This window comes from Vicugna pacos, chromosome 6, assembly GCF_048564905.1.
Source record: "Vicugna pacos chromosome 6, VicPac4, whole genome shotgun sequence".
Taxonomy (NCBI): Eukaryota; Metazoa; Chordata; class Mammalia; order Artiodactyla; family Camelidae; genus Vicugna; species Vicugna pacos.
The window spans coordinates 50,933,384-50,956,667 of record NC_132992.1 but is presented as its reverse complement, the minus strand read 5'-3'; the positions used below and the strand labels follow the sequence as shown (position 1 = coordinate 50,956,667).

The following is a 23,284-nucleotide window of genomic DNA, read 5'->3' as shown; positions in this document are numbered from 1 at the left end:
GGATGACCAAAAATATATGGGATATGTCTGATGTTTCACCTAGAGTCAGGAAAGAGTTTTTCTATATGTGGAAATCACAAGACCTAAAGTGAGAAAAAAAATAAATTTTCTTTTGCTTGAGTCCTACTCTATAAAATATGAGTATCCCCTAATGGATAGAATATTTTAAATAAATAAATACTGCTAACATTTTTACTTCTCTTAATGGAAGCTAACCCAAGTGGGGCAAAAAAAACTTAGCAGTTTAAGAGCAAGGTGTAAAACCTAAAAAGCAATTACTCCATATACTAAAAGCAAAGTAACAGCAAAGGAAAACAAGAATGGAAAGTTATGTAGGACCAGGGTAATTGGTGTGTGTGAGCTGAGTAAGGTCCTTTGCCTTTGAAATGTGACTACAGCCCTGTCATGCTCTAATACCCCACAGGCAGCAGAATGATTGGAGCCAGTATTAACTCGGACAGTTCTGGGGAGTCTCTATTTAGCAACAGCTGTATGACTAGCACAAACCTAATATCGTAGAACTAGACAGATAGCGAAACAACACATAATCTTTTGGTCATGGGGCACTGTTACATAAATGCATCTGTGTTGTTTATTTGAGCGCTGCCAGCAATGGTTTATCAGATTAAAACAAAAGGGCTAAACTAAAACCTACACAACATGCAATTGTAATACTCTTACACTCTACACGGGTGTGTTAGTGAGGAGCATTCATCCATTAAAAGCCTGTTTCTATTTCCCTGTGAGTCAGTATATTACAGTGCTGAGGACTGGGGGAATTAAAGATCTGAGTGTGATTCTCAACTCAGCTACTCACTACTGGTCTGACCAAAGGCAACTATCAACTTCTCAACTGCAAAAGGAGAGAGAGCATTGTACATTCTTCAAAGGGTGCTTTGAGATATGTCAGCTAATATATGTTAAGTTCTTAACACAGTAAATAAGATGTGGTAAATACTTGAGTATATTTTGTCTTATTTTATTACCAAAATCATCACTAACCCATTTTCTTATGCTTTTTTCATATTTGATGTTTTTCTCATTTCATGGTTTAGACCACTTAATTAGAAGACATACATCTATCTAATGTGCTTATTAAGAATGTTAGATGGGACAGACATGAGGAGAGGAGAGAGATATAGAAGAATCCAATAAAGAAGAAAGGTCAGTGTAATAGCCAATAAGGTTTTGCTGTGTTCAGAGAGTTGAGCCAGTATAGTAGCTTAGTAAGTCCAGAAATCAATCAGCACAATTCTTTCATTAAACCCCAGTAAAACATGGTTTTTTCCAATTGTCACAGAGAGAGGAAAACCACCATTATTGCATTCATGTAGATTCATCAGTGGTTCTAAAGCCTATAACAAATATTTTCTAAAGTTCTTTTTACTGCCTAAAAAGACATTTATAGAAAATATAACCTGAAACCACATATTAGAATAATTCAAAATGACACATTGTTGATGCAAATCTTGAATCAATATAATGTCCTAACTGTTGAGGAAAGAAAGCATGATTTATAGTAAAATCATCTGCTACAATAAAAGACCTAATGAAGTAGTTAGATTCTTGCAGCTCCTTTAGTGAGTTTGAATTTAAGAGGAGCTTAATATAATAAGTGTGGGGAAATGGAAGAACAGAGACATGTGTGGATACTAAAATAAAAACTGATGGTAGGCTAACTAATAGTTAATTCTTGATAAGACAACTAATAACAGTGTTAACTAAGACTGTAGACCAGTGATGTCCAATACGGTAACTACTAGCCCCAAGTGACTATTGAAATATGGCCAGTGACATAAAGAACTGAATTTTTAATGTTATTCAATTTTAACTAAATTAGGTTTATATTAAAAACTAAATCAGTGTAAAATAACTCGATGTTTACACTATTAATTATATACCAGTATATAATTAAAATTAATTTCCCCTGCTCTTTTTACTTTTTATAATATAGCTACTAAAATTTTTAAAATTATCTATGTGGCTCTCATTTCTGTCTTGTATTGTATTTCCACAGCACAGTGTTGCTATAGACAAACTGAATGGTAAACCTCTGAGAATAGTAGCAGGGTAAAATTGATTAACAATAAGGAGTACCCCCAATTTGTTTCAATATGTGATTTCTACAAGCTAGATTTATTTCTGCATTACAAAAATTAAACTACATATATACAATTTCAAAACAATCTTTATTAATGAAATTCAGTGAGAAACCTGAATTTTATGTATGCTATTAAAGTTGCACAAACTATGTCAAAAGGAATCTCACGTTTCCTCTGCTACAAATACATATATTGGTGTTGGTACTTTTGCCAGAATTACCCTACATCCTTGACAGCCAGTTCAACCAAATATGTTTTTGGAAATCTACAGTAATTCATTTCTTTCTGCAAGAAGTAAATAAAAGTTTTAACAGTATCAAAAATCATCTTATAACTAGATTGATTGAAGTGTGCTTTGGCCCTAACATTGGTTTTCAGCTCAGTTAAACTTTTCTGTACATCATGATCAAGTGGGGTTCATCCCAGGGACACAAGAGTGGTTCAACATATGCAAATCAATCAGTGTAATACATCACATCAACAAGAGGAAGGACAAAAACCACATGATCATCTCAATAGATGCAGAAAAAGCATTTGATAAAATTCAACACCCATTTATGATAAAAACTCTTACCAAAGTGCATACAGAGGGAACATATCTCAAGATAATAAAAGCTATATATGACAAACCTATAGCCGGCATAGTACTCAACAGTGAAAAACTCAAAAGCCTCCCACTAAAATCTGGGACAAGGCTGCCCACTATCACCACTCCTATTCAATATAGTCTTGGAAGTCCTAGCCACAGCAATCAGACAAGAGAGAGAAATAAAGGAGATTCAAATTGGAAAAGAAGAGGTAAAAGTGTCACCATATGCAAAAGACATGATACTATATATAGAAAACCCTAAAAGGTCCACACAAAAGCTACTAGAAATAATCGAAGAATTCAGCAAGGTAGCAGGCTACAAGATTAACGTTCAAAAATCAGTTGTATTTCTTTACATTAATGATGAATCAACAGGAAAAGAAAGTAAAGAAACAATCCCCTTTAAAATAGCACCCAAAGTAATAAAATACCTAGGAATAAATCTAACCAAGGAGGTGAAAGAATTATACACAGAAAACTACAAAACACTGATTAAGGAAATTAAAGAAGACTTAAAAAAATGGAAAGCTATCCCATGCTTCTGGATTGGAAGAATCAATATTGTTAGAATGGTAATACTGCCCAAGGCAATCTACAGATTTAATGCAATCCTTATCAAATTACCCAGGACATATTTCACAGAACTAGAACAAATCATAATAGAATTTATATGGAGCCACAAAAGACCTAAAATTGCCAAAATATTACCGAAGAAAAAGAAGGAGACTGGAGGAATAACTCTCCCAGACTTCAGACAGTATTATAGAGCTACAGTAATCAAAACAGCATGTCATCGGTACAAAAACAGACATATGGACCAATGGAACAGAATAGAGAGCCCAGAAATGAACCCACAAACTTTTGGTCAACTAATCTTCAAAAAAGGAGGCAACAATATGCAATGGAATAAAGATAGTCTCTTTGGCAAATGGTGTTGGAAAAACTGGACAGCAGCATGTAAATCAGTGAAGCTAGAACACTCCCTTACACCATACACAAAAATAAACTCAAAATGCATTAAAGACTTACACATAAGACAAGATACAATAAACCTCCTAGAAGAAAATATAGGCAAAACATTACCTGACATACATCTCAAAAGTGTTCTTCTAGGGCAGTCTATCCAAGCAATAGAAATAAAAGCAAGAATAAACAAATGGGACCTAATTAAACTTACAAGCTTCTGCACAACAAAGGCAACCATAAGTAAAACAAAACAACAACCTACGGAATGGGAGAAAATTTTTGCAAATGAAACTGACAAAGGCTTGATCTCCAGAATATATAAGCATCTCATACAATTTAACAAGAAAGAAACAAACAACCCCACCCAAAAATGGGCAATTCTCCAAGGAAGAAATATAAATGATCAACAGGCACATGAAAAAGTGCTCAATATCACTAATTATCAGAGAAATGGAAATCAAAACTATGACAAGTTATCACCTCACACCAGTCAGAATGGCCATAATTCAAAAGTCCACAAATGACAAATGCTGGAGAGGCTGTGGAGAAAAGGGAACCCTTCTACACTGCTGGTGGGAATGCAGTTTGGTGCAGCCACTGTGGAAAAGATTCCTCAAAAGACTAGGAATAGACTTAAAATATGACCCAGGAATCCCACTCCTGGGCATCTATCCAGAAGGAACCCTACTTCAAAATGACACCTGCACCCCAATGTTCATAGCAACACTATTTACAATAGCCAAGACATGGAAACAGCCTAAATGTCCATCAACAGATGACTGGATAAAGTATACAATGGAATACTACTCAGCCATAAAAACCAACAACATAACGCCATTTGCAGCAACATGGATGTTCCTGGAGAATGTCATTCTAGGTGAAGCAATCCAGAAAGAGAAAGAAAAATACCATATGAGATCGCTCATATGTGGAATCTAAAACAAAACATAACAAAACAAAACATAAATACAAAACAGAAACAGACTCGTAGACATAGAATACAAACTTGTGGTTGGCAAGGGGAAGGAGGGTGGGAAGGGACAGACTATGATTTCAAGATGTAGAACAGATAAACAAGATTGTACTGTATAGCATAGAGAAATATATACAAGATCTTGTGGAAGCTCACAGCGAAAAAAATGTGACAATGAATATATGTATGTTAATGTATAACTGAAAAATTGTACTCTACACTGGAATTTGACACAACATTGTAAAATGACTGTAACTCAAAAAATGTGAAAAAAAATTTTTCTGAAAATTTTGGCTAACATGTTCATCTGTTTCAAATGGATTAATTACCCAATATAGTTTTGTAATTTAAACCAAATGTTTAAAAAATCTAATCATCCTCTTTCTAGTAGCCATTCAAATGAAAGCAATCAATTAGCACTTATCTAACTTCTGCAAATATGAAAGCTACAAAAATGTCTGATGCAAAAGCTAATTTTAAATAATACTTGTTTGTTTATTACCATCCCATGATAATTTCATCCACTATGTGATTGAGCTTCATTTCTAGAACCTTATAAAGGATCGCATTTAACTTTGTGAACATACAGATATATCTGCAAGATGTATCATTTTTGAGATATTTGAATTATTATGCTTAATTTTTCATTTAATGAATCAAAAACCCTTCGGTTCTTTTAAGTAGTAAAAAAATTTGAAACTGTATGTATATTGAAGCCACTTTACTTCCAATTTTAAATTTTCTTTATTACCATTGCATAGTATACACTTAATTTTATTGATAACACCGAATGTAACATTTACTGATTTTTGAAATATTACTTGATCATCCCTGATGTCAGCAAATGACATAATAAATTACTAAAATAACTAGAGCTTTTAGGATCAGCTTTCCACCCACTCTGTAGACCCCCCTACCTGCTACTAAGCAGTGATATGTGGAAAGTGCATCTGTTTTCAGAGATATTTTTAAGGACTCTGTGAACTGACAATCTCTTTGTATCCATTCTCAGTAACTTTAAAAGTAACATTTCCTTCATGATTTCTTAATCTTTACAAACCTGGTATACATATGAGCTGCAGTGATTCATTTTCACATAGGATATTTCACCCCTTGTATGGAAATCTGCTTGACTGCAGTGCATTACTCAGCTGATCTTCGACATTTTTCACAATCTCATCAAGCCTTCTTGATACAAAATCATTGCTCAGTGAATAACAAGATTTTTTCCATTTGAACTTCTTTCTATAAATAAAAATAACAATCTCTCAAACAGATGGAAAGATTAATTTTCTTTAGTATTTCTGGTTGTACATATCTTATAATACATTGTACTCTTCTGTAAGAAATAATGAAACCTTTAGTCCTCTGATTAGGATATACTTAAAGCAGTCTGGTGACAGTAATACAGTTTTCAAACTTCTCCTGTAAATTTCAGAAAAATGATATATCCTAATTCAATCAGTGTGTTTCTTTGTAAAGTTTGCATTAAATTTCACAAGTTTTATTGTTTCATTTAAAAAATGTGTTCACAGATTAGAAATATGAGAAACTGTTCAATTATTGGACAAACCACAAAACCCAATGTTAAATTAACAGCTAAGTAACATTGATATATTTTCTTTACATTTGATATTTTAAATAAGAATTTTTAAAAGTATATTTATACTTATAGAAAGAATCTCTAAAAATGTAATAATTGTAAATACAAACTGAAACAAGTATGTTACACTGGTGACTCAAATACCACAAGCAACATTGTCATTGCAATGTAATTTCCCTAAATGCAAAGTGACTTTTGGCAAAATTCAAACAAAACAGTAGACAGTGTCCCTTTGATATATAGATGAATTTCAGGAACATTTGGTATTTATTACAATAATGAAAAATATTTTGCATATGCCTGCAATGAGTTGGTTTCTAGGCTCAGGTAATGGTAAGTGACAAGGAGGAACAACAAAATATGTCTCCATATTGGGAGAATGTTTTTAATATTATTATGTGGTACCTCTCTATGCTTTCCAATACGTAGCATTCTTTGTCTCTATCTACTAATGCAGCAGCAGCTTTAGTAGTTTAGCAATCAAAGAAATGCTTCCAATAAATCTCCAAAAATTACCAGAAGGGGAAGGCTTCTGCCCCCAAAGAGAACACTGAATAAGACATAAAACAGTGAATTCTGCTATCCATGTGAGAACTTTTGCCTCATTTGCCTATTTAGTGTCTTTTTCTATTCAATGAATAAAAGCAGGTGTCATCAAAAATTTAGCCTTTGAAAGAGACTTTTGGGTTTGTCACAGAAGGATGATACTAGGAAACTTTTTAGCAAGTTTATGAGAATGAATCATTTTTCTTACATTTTTATATGGAATCTCTTTAATGCTAGTTTTATATTTTAGACTATAATACATAATATATGGGTTCATCTTTACATATCTATTATACAAAAAAATACTTTTTAGCAAAGGTTACAGTGACTACTATCTATTTTACCATTAAGAAATCAACATAGCCTTCCTCCAAAAACAAATATAAAGGGGATCATTGACTTGCTTTGGCAGCAAATATGTGTGCCTTTGTCTCAAATGGAAGAAGAAAACTAACATTTAATGTGTACCTAATATTGGCAAAATATTAAAATAATTGTTTAATTCTTACAACAATCACAGAAAACTATTTTAAAATGAAGAAACAAATCTCAGAAGATTAAATGACTTTGACCAAGGCATAATGAAAGTCAAGTTTAGTTAAGCCTTTCTCTTCTACCATCCTGTCCTCCATTTTAGCTTGTATGCTCATGGAGTGCTCCAAATGTATCCTTTCAAAATGGCACCTTATTATTTATAATAAATACCACAAATCTTTTCCCAGAATATCAAAACGATTTTGGAAGTTGTTTTTCAGAGCATCATCATTATTATTATTAAGTATTATTATAATTTTAATGTCTGCCCCTTTACTTATTGTTACTCTACTCAATTGATCCCCTGTTGAAGCATCCTGTCATTCTTGATTATGTGCCTGTCAATGTGATAAGCACTGTGGTTATGGAATAAGAGATATATGCATACTCCCCCTAAAATATGTCTGGCATAGTCTATGGATTTTGAAAACAAATAAGCCAAGTTTCCTGTGTTTTACATTTACATGAAAATACTTATTTTCCTTAAACATGTAAAGTTAAAAATTGTACTATGTTAGAGGATGTAAAGGATCTTAATGGCTTCATAATTAGAACTGTGGGAAAATCCCATTCTGAAGGCTCATCAGAGCTATCAGTGTGAACTAAGTCCATTTGCTTCTTTCTAGACTAGAGCTTTACAGTATTTTATCTTCCTATGATTCTGTCTGTAGTCACATTTTCTTTTGACTACCCATAAATTATCTATTCCACTCACATCAGTTTCTCTGAAAAGTAGCATTTATGATGGAATAATTTGGAAAGCCATTTATCATCTTCCTGTGGTCACTCAGACTTTTATCTCTCTTACTTGCATCTGCATTTCTTCTCACCTTTAAAGAGACAGTTTCAGCCTAATCAGGATATTTATCTGTCCTTGATATAAACTTAGGTTCTTGCTTAGTCCACTTGCTCCTGTGACGATTTATACAATTTCTTACGCAGTTTTACTTTGCTAATTGGTCCAGCCAGTCTTTCTTCCACCAGCTGTTTTTCCACTCATCTTCCCTTAAGTATCCCACCCAGTGTAATTTTCTAGTGTTAGAAAATAATCAACAAATCCTTTCCCCGATTCTGCTTTGGGTCCCCCAGTGGCTAAAATAATCTCATTATATTCCTAGGCAGAATTCATATCCTTTTTAAAAAATAGATCCATTTGCGGAGGTAACAAAACAAGGTGAAAAATCCCTTGCCTGGGCATGCCTGGGTAAGTATCTGCTGTTTGTAAGAGTTGAAGATTGTCTTCAAGACACTTGATTATCTTCATTTACATGCTCTCTGGTTTCTCATTTCCTCTCCTCCATAAATTCAATAATGTATCAATCTCTCAAATCCACTGTAGAATTAAAGGTTCCTAATATTAATAGGTGAAAGCTGTATAAAAATGTCTCTTTTCCTCATTCTTTGTATTGAAAAGCTTTAAGTCTCTGTATGTATGAACATCACGAGGCCAGATAATTGCTTTTAGTTGATATATTCGTAAAGTTCAACAGTGGATACTCCATAAATGTTTGATTTTTATTAGGAAATTAATTTGCAGAACAAATACTGGTAAAAGTTGAAAACAGCTGCTATTTTTTACCTTAAATATAAATATATCCTTGTAAATTGGATGCTTATATATATGTTTTGGTTTACATGATGCTCACTGTGATAAAAAGAAAGTGATAGGTAGAAACTGCAGGGGAAAAAGGCAGTATCCATGACTTTTAGAGGTAAGAGGAGAAGCTAACTGGACAGATAATGGGTACTGCCTATTTTGACCATAATATACAGCAGGTAGCTTGATTAAAAGGGATAGAGTAAGGAGAAAATCAGATTGCTGATCAATAAATGAAGAATAATATCAGCTTCTTTAATAGGAACAAGGAGTCTCAAGCACTTAAGATATATAGCAGAAAACAGGTATAAAATTCTGAAAATTAAACTCACATTTATCATTAAAATCGAATGTAAGGCAATTAAAAGCAAGAATCCAGAAAATAACAAGTTATGCACGTAGTACAAGAGTGAAAAAAATTCTTAAAAAAGAAAGACCTTAAGAGTTATTCATTTTATATTTGCGAACATCTACATTGGGATACTTACTTTTGTATAGTTAAAAATACTGACTGGAAGCAATGCTAAAACATCTTATAAAGGGCTGTTGATAAGAAGAGGACCATAGGGAAACAAACATTCCAGTAGGGATCCTCCACAAATACACTTCTACTGGGTCATTCCCAGTTCTTGCATTCAGGCCCCCTGCAGTTTTCATTGATTTCTACGGAACAGAGAAACCACATGTCTGCCTGTTAAGGTGCACCTTATTATAGTCACTCCTGAAAAGTAATGTGCTCGAACAAACACACATACACAATGTGTTCCAAATGTTTGATCTCACTAAAAAATAGAAAAAGATTGAAAAACACTAATGTAGCAATAAAGATCTAAATGTTTAATATCAGAAATAAAAATGTGCATTAAAACAGTGGGACAGCATTGCATCTTTATATAAAATCATTGAAATTTAAAATATAAATTATTTAGACTATTTAAATGATTCATTTTATATGATTTAAAAAATGTTTAAATATATTCCATTAAAGGAAAAATTTTAACTATCTATATTATCAGACTTAAAAAAAAATTGTGTGATCCTACAAAACTGGTGCCAATGAAAATATTAACCCAGTGACCCAAGGAGCCCATGTCTTCTGGATGGTGTCTGAGTGGCTGTGGATCAGAGCCCACTGATGATCCATTCTGAAAGTACATCTGCAGAGAAAATTCAATGTTGTCCTGAGACACTGAAATTCTGAGGTTAAAATGAGAGTTTCAGTGCATACACGGACATGTATTACTTCATGAGCCTCTCCTACCGGAAGATCCTGGCCTCTCGTATCAAAACACATCACTTTCATGAAAGAGCATGGCTTACTGAGACCACTGACATCTCCAAAGAATTGGGATTAGAGTCTGACATAAATTTGGGGTTTAAGTCTTAGTATTTATTACTTAATTGATTATCAGGGAGCAACAGCCCAAGAGGTGCATACTTTCTCCAAGTCTGAAGATGACTTATAATACTGAAGAAAAATATAGCTGAGTAGACAGAAAAATAAATTTTAGAGTCAAGAAAATGTTAATGCAAACCTTTATCTCACCAATCATTGGCAGTGTGAACAAGAACCAGCTATTAAATGTCTGTGACCTTGCTTTGCTTCTCTGGATAATTTGTTTCCAGAGCAATTTTTTGCATTGAATGAAATACAGTATGAAGGCACTTGGGATAGTATCTGGTGTGTAAGAACTTACTAAGTGCTCAATAAGTAGAAGTTGTTAACATTACCTTAAGTCTCCTACAGTGATATTGCTCTGTAACTCAGTCTATATGTTGGGAAGGATCTTTGTTTCAATCCTACCTTTGTCTCTCTTCTTCTCCCTAAAATTCTGAGATAATATTAATTTTTTCATATGATTTTAATATATACTTTTGACCAGAATATAACATATTTGTGATTAAATATTTAATTTGATCAAGATTTTTAAAAATTAATCATTATTTAGGTTATGGGCTTAATAGAGTGCCTGGCCCATAGTTTCAAAAAGGGCAGCTTTATACTTGTAATTAATCAGTCAATATTTTACTTAGCATGCAATTTTAACAGGTTGACCAAATAAATGGACACAAATCCTCTCTTTCATCACTCAACATGACCTCAAAAATCTCAATTAAGCTAAACAATTGCTTTCTGGACTCTACAGGGTAAGGATGCAGCCAAGCAGGAGTACTTGTTGAGAAATGAGAGGTAGCTGAAGACATCCTGATTAGTGCATTTATAGTCTCTAATCATTTCATGTTTTTCCCAGCAAACTTCTCTCACAGCTTGCCACTGAGCTAATGTAAGTCCCGCTTCTCTTCTAAGGCCCGCTTTACAACAAACTGATCGTATCCGACTCACTTTTGTTTTCCTCCCACACTGTTCTCGTTTATGACTGCATTTTCAATGAGCCATGTCATGTACTCTATGTGTGACAAACTGCGCCCTTTTTTTTCCTACAAAGCTGTTTAAATTCTCATATTATTCTAAATGATCTTATTTTGCTTCCATAAAACTCTTCTCATATTGCAAATGGGATCCTTGAGAGAAAGAATCACAAAATTCATATTTTTTCCTTTTGTCTCACTCTAAAAGTATGCAAGTTCTAGGTGGCAGTGTGTTGCCTCTTCAAAAATCTGCTCTGTATTGGAGGAGTTTAATGTCAGATGATTTTGTCAACAGAATCTGGCACCTCCCTGGGCTATGTTGGGTGTTTGGAATGAGACATCATTCTGAAACATTCTGGGAAGGCGATCACTTCTGCATCGTCTAGCCTGAGAATCTGTACTCCACTTGGTCCTCCAACACACAGTTCTCACCTGCTGGCTGTCATTTTAAGAAGGGCCTTGATTGCAAGTGGCCTTAGCTGTGGGGTAGCTCTGGAGATATATATTTTTCTGTTTTTAGTCTATTTTGTCTATCTTCCAGTTTTGCTATCTGCTTTTGACTCCTGAGAACAAGAAATATATATATACTTACATTTTATTTTGTTAAGGATTTAAATTATCACATGTTATATGATTACGGAGAAAGGTTTTACTTTTTTTTTTTCTTATCTCATTAAAACCAATGTTTTATTTTGATTGACCCTCTTCAACCTGAGTTAGTTCACTTCTTTTCAGATACATTTAGGAATCACAAAGCTTTCCAAATCTCTCTTAACAATTTTTCAAGACTCATATGTAGAAAACATACTCAACAATTGCAACTAGGTCAGATAGAAACTCCCCGGAGGATGCAGGAAATATATCTATCATTTTCATATGCTTATTACCAGGAAACCATCTGAAATCTTATTAGTACAGAGTGTGGGGATTTTTTAATTACTTATCCCTTTGGCTAATGACTTATTTACATATTGACTTGTTCCATGGATTTGAGGAGAAAACAATAAATGGGAACTCGACTGGAGAATAACACAGTATTCAAAATGTATTTTTATGAAAATCCTTCTTTTGTTGATTAACAACTTTGAAATGATCATTGTGTCATGAAATAATCGCTAAATGACATATGGCTCCTTAATCAGCCTTGTTCACTGCTGAAAGGATCATACAGTAATTGGACTTGCAAATGCAGGCAGGTTTTGACTTATCCTGGCTGAGGTGATGGGCTGTTTCAAACCAAGCAAATTCAACTCTGATTTTACATGCATGGATAGCACTGGCCTGCATGGAAAAATGAAATCCATTTCCCATTTTTCTGTTTTCTATTTTTGTGATTTGTTTTGGGTTTTTGTGTCAGATTTTGCATGGAATAAAAGGTACATGTTAAACTTTCTTTTAAAAAATTCTGTATATTTGAAGACAATACCTCTAATGATGTAGCTAAGATTAATACAGTATTGATCCTAAGCTATATCCCTCATGTGATTTACAGAAATGCATCTCTCTCCGGAAAATACTAGCTCCTAATATTGGTCTGCCATAATGACCAAGGTTATCATAACTAGAAACACTGTTCTAGGTTTAAGACATTATCTCCATAAAATCAAAATTTTACCTGGATACAGTAAATATTAGAGTAAACTAAAACATTATCCTTCCCTAATAATGTGGTGCCAAACACAGAGTGTTACAGTTTTGTTTTTTAATGGCAAACTATATTACCAATATCAGTGTATGTTACAAATAGATACTATTGACACAAAAGATCTATTAAAAATGATACCAATAAAATAGCATCGCATATATATTTATTGTAGAATGAACAGAAACTGCCAAGCACAACACATAAATTTTGCTTGCCTTATAGATAAAAGTCACCTAAATTAAATTGCAGTGAAGAAATATTTTTTTGACATAGACTGAAAATATCTGAACACATACTTGTTTTCACCTGTTTATCTTACTTAAATTTTAGTTATAACACCCTGAGAAAGTTACTCTCTATTGCAAACTAAGTCTCACAGAGGTAAAATGACTTTCAAAAGTTCAAACAACTAGTCACTGAAAGAGCTAACTGTAATTCAGTTCTTCTGGCTTCTGTTATGGTGCATTTTCCATGAGTCTATTGCAAATTGAAGAGAGTAAAGTCAATCTATAATAAGAATATGTTACGTCTGTAATAAACAAAGCCTGTATTTCCATTATAATCTCTAAGAAAATTATCTTTGTATAATGAGACAAATTTTGGCATGCTGGCTTCCTGATTCCTGGATTACTTTGTTGGAATGGATCTCAAAATCTCAGCTCACTGCCATGGTTGAGAGTAAATAGCTGGATGCATTGGCCACTCCCTGGATTTGTTTCAGGGCTACAGTTTGGCAATCTCAGGCCCACCTGGAACCGATAATAAATCAAGAATACCATTATGGTAAGCCTTGCTCCTAAGTTTAAAGAAGAGGAAGAAATAAGATAAGAAGTCTGTGAACTCTTACCCTTATATTATTATTCTATTTATTTTTAACTAATGATCTCCCAGACACCATAGTTCAAAGTATTCATTGTATCTCTGTAGCACTTGCGTACACAGATCATGGAGTACTTACTAATTGTGTGCCACCAACAATACCTTTCTTTTTATGTATCTTTTATCTCCTCAGTTAGAATATGAGCTTTTGGGTACCAGAGATATATTTTATGCCTTTTGTTATTCATAGTACAGCAAGACAAAGCCTTTACAGAGTAGATTGTGAATTACTTCCTGATTTAATTTTTGATTATTTGATTTATTGGGTGACTTATCTCACTTAATGTTTGAAAATGTTTCCAACTTTAGAAACATTGTTTTTTAAATGTATGTCCAGATAAAATTATTTAAAGCATAGCATCTATTTTTTTCAATGGTAAGTCCTTCCATCCAAACTAAACACTGTATTCTAGTTATTACTCACAGGGTCGTGGGTTAACTAGTCTGAAAAAGCTGCATATGCATAGTACAATTAAAGAAATAAGTACATAGATGGCGAATGCTGTGAGCTAGGTTTATTACTATTAGAAGGGAAATTCACATGTAGGCAAGGAGAAGGGGGCCAATGTGAATAATGTGGTAATGGATTAGAGTCAGAGACAGCTATATGAACTCATGTTTAGTTCAACAGAGATATACTGATACAGATATAGACATCTATCTGTATAGATAGATAAGTGATTATAGATGTTTGTGCATACACGAGTTAGTATACATTCCTATATTCCCTCGTGCTGTCATGTGAGTGGTCCTAGAGGCAACAATGCCAGAAAGTTGAGCCTACCCAGCTCTCAGATCTTTGTTTCTAAGACCATTCTCCAGTAAAAGGTATCATGGCTCCTGGGAGAAATGGCTTAATCTAGGGATGGGGCAGGGAATATACAAAATGAACCCGGAGATCTTATAGTGCTAGAAAGTGAGTAAATTATTAAAACACAAAACAAACAAACAAAAGAAGGATTGGTGAAGTCCAAAGGGACACCAGAACCTAACTGAAACAGCTGTCAGGGCCAAAGCTAGAACAATTTGAGCAATAAAATAACGTAGTATTAAAGTATAACACAAAGTATAAAATAAATATCCATGAGTCCATATTAATAGAAATAACTGAATGAATAAATAAATGGGAAAGAAGAGGCAAACCTACTTTACCTAAGAATTACAAATAATTTATGTAGCTATTCTTCCCTCAAGAAGATGGAGCTTAATTTGCCTACACCCTTGAATGTGGATTGTACCAACTAGTGACTTGCTTTCAAAAAAGTAAAGTATGGAAGAGTGGGGGAGTGCCTTTTGGGTGGAAAAATCTGTCAAATGTTACTTTGGCCAGGTGATAAAGTTCTGCATCACCAACAATAAGCCATGGTTGCATGTGCTTTTAATACGATGTGAAGAAAATGATACTTCACAATCTGAAGCTCTTTTTACACAATCCATTTTCTTTACTGGTGTTGAATTTATTGAATATACATTGGCAATATGAAGCCTTTGCTTACTTATTCCTGATAACTCTCCCTTTTATCATTCACAGGTGTTACAAGAGTAAATATTTTGAGCTTCTAACTCTGTCCTGGGTAAATTTTCTGGAAGAACCAAATGACATTTACTTTTAATGTAATAATTGATATGTTTGGGTTTAAGTCTACGAAAATGGCATTTGTTTTCTGTTTGCCTGTCTGCTCTTTCTTACACTCTTCATCTTTTCCTGGCATCACTAGAGTGAATTGATATTTTTAGTATTCCATTTATTTCCTCCATTGACTTTTTAGTCATGTCTCTGTTCTTTTTTTTGTGGTTTCCCTAATGTATTTTTAATTTATCAAGTCTACCTTTAAAAACAATCTACTACTATTTAAACAACACAAGAATCTTATAACAGTGTACTTCAAATTACCACCCTCATGTTTTTTGTGTCCTCATCATATATTTAATTCTACATATCCTATAGATCTCACAATCCACTGCTGCTATTTTACTTCAGTCAATAGTGTCTAAAAAGTATTTAAACAGACAGGTATTGATATGGATACAGATAAAAACACAGAAATAGATGTAGATAGAAATACATTTATTCACATATTTTCTTCTTCTGGTATTCTTCATTTATTTTCTATAGGCTGAAGAACTTTTAGCATTTCTTGTGCAGGTTTGTATCACTTGAATTCTTTAAGCTTTTGCTAATCTGAACATGTCTTTATTTTAGCTTTGTTTTGAAAGGATATACCATTTAAATACAGAAAACTTGGTGCGTGATATTTATTTTCCAACACTAAAAGGATGCCATTCCAACATCCGGGTTCAATCATTTCTGGTAAGAAATCAGCAGTACTCTTCATGTTCCACTGCATGTAATGTCGTTTTTTTCTCTTTAGATGTTTTCACTATTTTCTTCTTTGGTTTTCCACAGTTTGACTATGATGAGTCTATATCTAGTTTCATCATAAATATGATTGTTAACTTCTGAATTAATATCTTATCAATTTTGCAAAAAATTATGCTATTATTGCAGTAAGTAGATCTTCTGCTAGATTCTTACTTCTTCTTGGACTCCAAATAGATGTGTTAGACCATTTTATATTGTCCCATAAATCTTGCAAGCTCTGTTCTCTTTCATTTAGTTTTGATTTTTGCTATTTAAATTTGGACACTTTCTTTGACCTATATTTAAGGACACTGATTCTATTCTCTGCTGTGCCCAGTCTGCTGACAAGCTCTTCAGAAGAATTCTTCATTTCTGTTACCATATTTTTCATTTCAGGTATTTATATTTGACTATTCTTTTATAATATCTATCCTTCTTATAATACATCTCATCTGTTCATTCTTGCTGTTATCTGCCTTTTGGCCCAGGTCCTTTAACATATCTGTCATAGTTACTTTAAAATAGCTGGTCTTTTCAATGAGATCTTTAAACATTTTTATAATGGCTATTTTTAAATCAGTGATTGATAATTTCAACATCTCCTGACTGCTTCATTGTTGATTGTGGGTCTTGTTTCTTCTGTGTCTAATAAATTTATCTTAAATGCCAGAAAACTGTACAAAAAGAAGAGACTGAAGTAGACAATATTTATACCTAGAAACAAACAAGCATGTCCCTTCTTCTGAGTCAAACATGTTTGTGGTTGAGCTTGTGCAGAATCTGTAGTTGCTTTAGTTAGATTTAGTTCACTGAGGTTCCACATTATCTGAGGGTAAATTCAGATCCTTTCTTGTAGCAGACTTGGGGTCTGAATGCCTACACCATCCTGTTTCCCTGTCCTCAGACTTCAAGAGGTCCCGTGCTAATGCACCTTGGAGAGTTTTATCTCATCTCTTTCCCACACCCAGCCACATATGACTTCTGCCTCACCGTCATTATAAGACCCAGAGTGTCTATGGGGGTTCCCTCTATTCTTCTGCATGATTCTCAGACCTGGGGAGTCTCTGTGCACCTGCGCCTTAAGGGTAGCTGTCAGGGGCTTTCTCAATTCTCCTTTCCTGCCTTCACAATTTAGCAGGCCCATCACATCACCACATAATGAGCATCTGAAGTGCCTCGGGGCTTCCCTCAATTCCATTGTCTTTCCCTCAAACTTCAGCATTCCCTGCATACCTGAATCTCTCGTGCAATCTGTCTCAGCTCTCCCTTGTAGCTCCCAATTTTCTCCTGAATGCTCAACGAAGCTCGTGGAACAGATTTGGCAGGTAGTTGCAAATTTTCTTTGTCTCTGCCTCCCTGGGATTCTAAACTGTCATACCAGCCCATCAATCTTTAACATCTTATTATAAAAAGTATCTGTTTTCTCCTGAGTCACAGCTATGATGACTTCTTCCTCCTCCTGCTGTTTCACCAGACAAAAAAGCAGCCATGGATCAATTCTCTTCTAAGTCAAGCTAATTACTTTACATGCTCATATCTCTAAGGAGCTTCCGAAACTATGACTTTCAGTTTCTTCTTGCTAAAGTGGAGGAACGTCCTCTTGCAACTCTCTCTATATCCCAAGTGGAAACAGAAGTCCCATTTTTATTTTCAGTGGACTAGATCCTTCAATAGTCTCTTTGAATAATGATTAATGAAAGATGTTTTAAATTTTCAAAACATTTACAATTAATTTCTCTTATTCCTAGAAGTTTATTACTTTTACTGTCTCTAAAACTACTGAGATGCTTACCATTGGGATTTCTCAGATTTCTCAGAACAATTTCTAGGTTCTGGATTTATTAAGTCTCAACTCACAAATCCAATGTACAGTGGCTGATATAGCATACACGGCTAACTGCTAAGAGAATATTCTGGTTCCCACAAGAATTTAGAGAAATATTTCCCTGCATGTAAAACTAGAACAATATTGCTAGGGAACTAAAAGATTTTGAATTTTAAAGTGCAAATACAAAAGTCCAGGTGAGATTAAGGTAATTGTGGGGACATGTTAAATACAAAGATTTATTGCTTAAGCTTAATCCTCAGAGTATTAGAAAACTAGTGCAATTCATTGAAATAATAAAGGGCCCATCTCATAGGCTTTATATAAAACAATGTTTAAAGCTTAAGGGAAGCAAAAGAAATGTTCTTGACACAATCTGAACATAAAATATTATCTGTATTTTGAGATACAGTCACCTTGAATACAAGCTTAAAAGCTTCAAATTGATTTTTATAAAGTACTGATAATTGGTTTTGCCATCAAAATAGATAATATTCAACAAATTCCAAAATGCATGTAACCACCCCAATGTAATAAATTGATATCACTCTATTTCTACAATGCATTATTAGTTTAAAAAATACATAACTGTCCAAATAATCTGGAAAGTTCTGAGTTAACAAGCAGGTAATTCAGAAATAAAGGGAAGAGAAACAAATACTTGATTAAATATCACTACAGATAGAAAATAAATGTTGACTAAAAACTGTGTTTGTTATTAAAAATCTCTCACGAATGAATCCTTCAATACAAAAAGACTAATTATAACTGCAATGTGGATAAAAGGGAAGTGAAGAACCTGAACTTTATGTACTTACCACTATGTGCTGGCACTGTTACATCACAACTTTATTTACGTATCCCAAAGTGCATTTCATGGAACTCGTGGCTCAGATGTCAGTATCCCAGCATAAGTCAAACATGAGAAAGGCTTAGTTTCCAAATCAAGTGTGGTTGACATTTAATTCCATGTTCTGAGAAAGGAAAAAAAAAAAAAAAGGGAGGAAGTAGGATTAGAAGGATAGGTAGAGGAGGCCTGACTTCAAAGATACTAAGTCTTCCGTGAAACCACAGAAAGCAGGCATCAGAATGGGGAGAGCCATCAAACAATACAATTCTCTCAGGAACCATTAAATCAATTCTTGGCCACAAAGAAAGGAATACAAATATTTGGCAGCTCTTCACACTGGTTATCTAGTAGTGAAACAATTTAGGCAGGGATTTAAAATGTTACCAAATCACTAAGGGCTAAGGCTGGAAGCGTCAGTCAAAGGAGGCATAAACATGCCTCATAGTTGAGCCTAGGGACGCTTTATAAAATATAGTTTGGTTAAAACAGAGCTAGAGATCAGCAAATAGCTTGAATATCCTCCAGCAATGCTCAAGGCAATGAAAGAGTTGACTGTGTTCACATACGCAGCTCCAAGATATTCAAGTAGTAGTGAGGCTGGCAATTTAAAGACACAGAATGTCCCTGAAATACAAACCAGCTGAAAAGGAAACAACCTTTTTCTTTTCTGAATAACTGTCTTCCTCATGCCACTCATTGTGCCTGGAATATTCTTTATGAGATTAATTAAGGATTAAATTTATGCATGTTAACTTTCTAAACTCAATCCACTTAGTCATAATCTTCATAATATAGAGTGGCTCAAAAGAATGCTCTACATTTGGATCACAGCATTTATTTATGCCATTTAAACATAGCTGCTTGAGCAAGAAAAATTAAGCGCTTTTCATCTGGGCTATATTGTGATGAAGGGCATAACTGACTGGAAATAGAATTTTGAATATTAGAATTCAAACACATAGATAAGTAGACACATACACATATAAAGTCAAGTATGAAATTGAACGGAAATTATCCTATCATGCTGAAAAATGTGTAATACAGCTACAAAATATGGAAGTTTAAATACTATTTTGTGAGGAGGATTATTCTCTTTGAAAGCTTTGCCTATGAAAATCAGCAACGTAGGTCAGTAAGTATGATGTTGCTTTAGAATGTATCCCAGCAGAATCACATCTAAGTTATTGGCATAGTGCTTTTTCTCACATAGAAAACTTAATACAGACAGTACTAATTATCAAAATCTATGGATATTAGTTTTTAATCATGGTGAATGATTTGTCTGCAAGTCACAGAGAAGCCAACAAAGAAGCAAGAAAATATTTATTATTTTACCTAATGAGAACCTGAAATTGAGCAGTTACTCTTTCCATTATGTTACTCAAAAGATCAGGAATCTGATTAGCAGCAGTATTAGTTAAGATTAGTTTTGGAATTAAGGGACAGAGACTTCAAATTAAAATAATGGTCAAAACATAGAAGTTTATTTATTCCATGAAAACTCAAGTGCAAGATCCATGGCCAGAAAGATGCTCCAAAGAATTGGAGATATGGCCTTTTTCTATCTTGTTGCACCATTTTTGTATGAGTTCCATTCCCAATTCACCTTATAGTATAGAAGGATTGCTTTAGCTAGAGCCATATTATCTGTATTCTAGACAACAAGAAGAGAAAAGACAGAGAAAGGAACTACCAGAATTTGCATATCTTTGGTCAGAACTTAATGACTTGACAGCATCAAGAAAAGCTGGTACACATTAGCTTTATTTCAAGCAGCCATGAGTACAGCTAAAATTCAGAAAGCCTGTTGTACAGTGTGGAACACCTAATTCCTTCTACAATATTCCTTCAGTTTTCTTGTTTTTCCTTAAGATATCAAATGATATTGCTACAGCTGCAGCAGTCACATATTCAGAAGATTTCATTCAATCTAGGAGAGGCAAGAGATATTTTCACCTGCCTATCCACTATTATCTAAGAGGAAATCCCTTTCCCAGAGCTCCCTCAGGAGACCTCTGATTATAGCTCTTTGGACAGAACTGTGTCACATGCTCACCTGTAGCTATAAGGACAGTTATGAAAGCAAGAATCTGTCTCAGAGAAGAAGATTGGCTTGAATGATCAAGACCAATGGCAACTAATCTTCTTAGACTAGGAACATTGGAGTCAAAACAAAGTTAATGTTTTGTTAGTTAGCAAGACTAGAGTATAGCTATTGACTGAGTAAGCCACAGTATTTGTCATTATAGCAATGTTTTGGGTATGCTGTTAAAAATGTAATGACATAATAAAGCCAAAAATAAAAATATGAAACACACACTTTCAGTTTTGGAAAGAGGTACTTGTGGAATTAGTGGAATTGATGGAAGGAACGATGGAAGGAAAGAAGGAAGGGAGAAAGAGAATGAGGCAGGGATGAAAAAAGGCAGATTGAAAATAAAAATAATTTTTTGTTTCTAAATATTGTTTGGGCTAAATAGGAAATCAAGACATAAACTATTAGAATTGACTGAAAATGGGAATAAAACATATAAAATGTGATGGAGCTGAAATTTTTCAGAAGAAAATTGTCTTAATGTTTTATGAGAAAATAAGAAAGATTACAAGATAAACTAAATATTCAATGTTGGAAGAAACAATAACAATATATCAAATGAAAATAAAAGAAATATGCAAAGATGAAAGTGAAAATTATTTATGAAATAAAAATCAAGAATGTTTTAGAACATCTATTAACTTAATTTAATATATTATTAGGTTAAAAGATAAAAATGTACAAAGATATCTTTAGATGCTAAAAAAGAACTGGAAACAGTAGGTATGCATTCTTGGTTTTTAAGAAAAAAAAAGATCATGTGACAAACTAAAATAGGAGAAAATACCTTTAATCCGTTACAGACTGTCAGGAATCAATAAGAAACCCTTTATTAAGAGTGAACAAGGAATCAATAACCCAAATCACCAATTATTATTCACATTATTCTTCTAATGAATATAGTGATAAAATTAGAGAATTTAGTCATTTGAATAAGGAAAGTTAATACAAATGATAATAATCACTGTTATTATCATTAACAATAAATAGGAAATATAGGTACATTAACTAATATAGTAGTCAAACTTACTAGAAAACTCAGCAAGATGCAAGACAAAATACACTGTACTCTATACCACACCCTGCTCTATCCCTTTGGTTTATAATATTATCAGAAATGACTGGCTTTTGAAAAAAGGTAATATAAAAGTGTTTTATTCACAATACAAATAAAATAAATAAGAATAACATAAACTTAATCAGCAAGACTTTTATGAAGAAATAATAAATTTCTACTTAAAAACCTAAAACATGGCCTGTATAAGTAGAGAGAGATCATATTCCTAGAAAAAAGAATCACTGTGTAAAAGAGCTGACCTCTCTTCAAATCTACACAAATACAGTACAGTTAAGTTTCTGTCACCCAATAAAACCTTGACTGATGGCTTTCCCTGGAATATAGACTAAAGAGTTCCTGAAATTCCAATTGGAGGTGATGGAGAGACCTCAATAAACAGCTAATCTAAGAATCAACAAAAAAGTTTGCAAGACTTCCAATCTCAAAAGATATATATAAAAACATATGGTTAGACAAAATAACCCATGGTTTCAATTATCCATCCCCCAACACACAAAGCAATGAAAACTACAAGTCCAACTGGTCCATATTCCCTGTAATAATTTGAGATAAAGTTGTTGCTCCTGGTAGCCAGCTCCAAGTTGAGAAGCCAAGGAACTTATTTTCAGTAGTAGTTAACAGTTCCACTGAGCCAAGAGAGATATACCAGTGACATAAATTTAATGCAATGCAAATTGCAATTCCAAGGTAATTTTTTTAAGTTGAAAAAATGATTCTAAATTTAATCTGGGAGATTAAATACATAAATTTTGAAGAAACATTATAATGGGGTAGTTGCTCTACCAGTTAAATTTGAACATATTCTATAAAGATTATAAATAAAACATTCAGTCATAGCACAACACAAACAGATCAATGGAACAAAACAGAAAGTACAGAAACAAATTCTTGAGGAAATACAGGATTTGATGAAGCAGTGACAGTTAAAATATTTGTTTATAAAACAGTGTTGGGATAAGTGACTATCAATTTGGAAAAATAACATCTTTATATCTGTTTCTCATAACATAACCAAACACAAAAAGATTAAAGTGATCAGCTCCAAAGATTTCAGAAACACAAACAAAACACAGGTAAATTTTCAGAAGGTATGCCAGATACTCTAGTGGAAGTTTTCTTACAGGCATTTGTGATCAGAGACAAGAAAGTGAATGCAGTATATGGATATAAATTACCAGACCCCCAGCACTCTGTAAGCAAGCTCAGGATAAATCCTTGTAGGAGAGACATCTCCTATTTTTCTTTTTTCCTGAGTGTAATAACTTGAAAT

The 23,284-nt window shown here is 33.6% G+C and overlaps 1 long non-coding RNA gene across 1 annotated transcript in view; it reads right to left on the bottom strand.

Annotated features, from left to right (window-relative positions):
• LOC116280961 (uncharacterized) overlaps positions 1 to 23,284 on the bottom strand; it is a 151,194-nt gene that overhangs the window by 92,435 nt on the left and 35,475 nt on the right. The window contains exons 3-4 of the long non-coding RNA XR_004190364.2: positions 18,810 to 18,965; positions 5,691 to 5,875 (exon numbers count right to left, since the gene is read on the bottom strand). This is a non-coding gene — a long non-coding RNA (uncharacterized lncRNA). The remainder of the gene's footprint in view (positions 1 to 5,690; positions 5,876 to 18,809; positions 18,966 to 23,284) is intronic.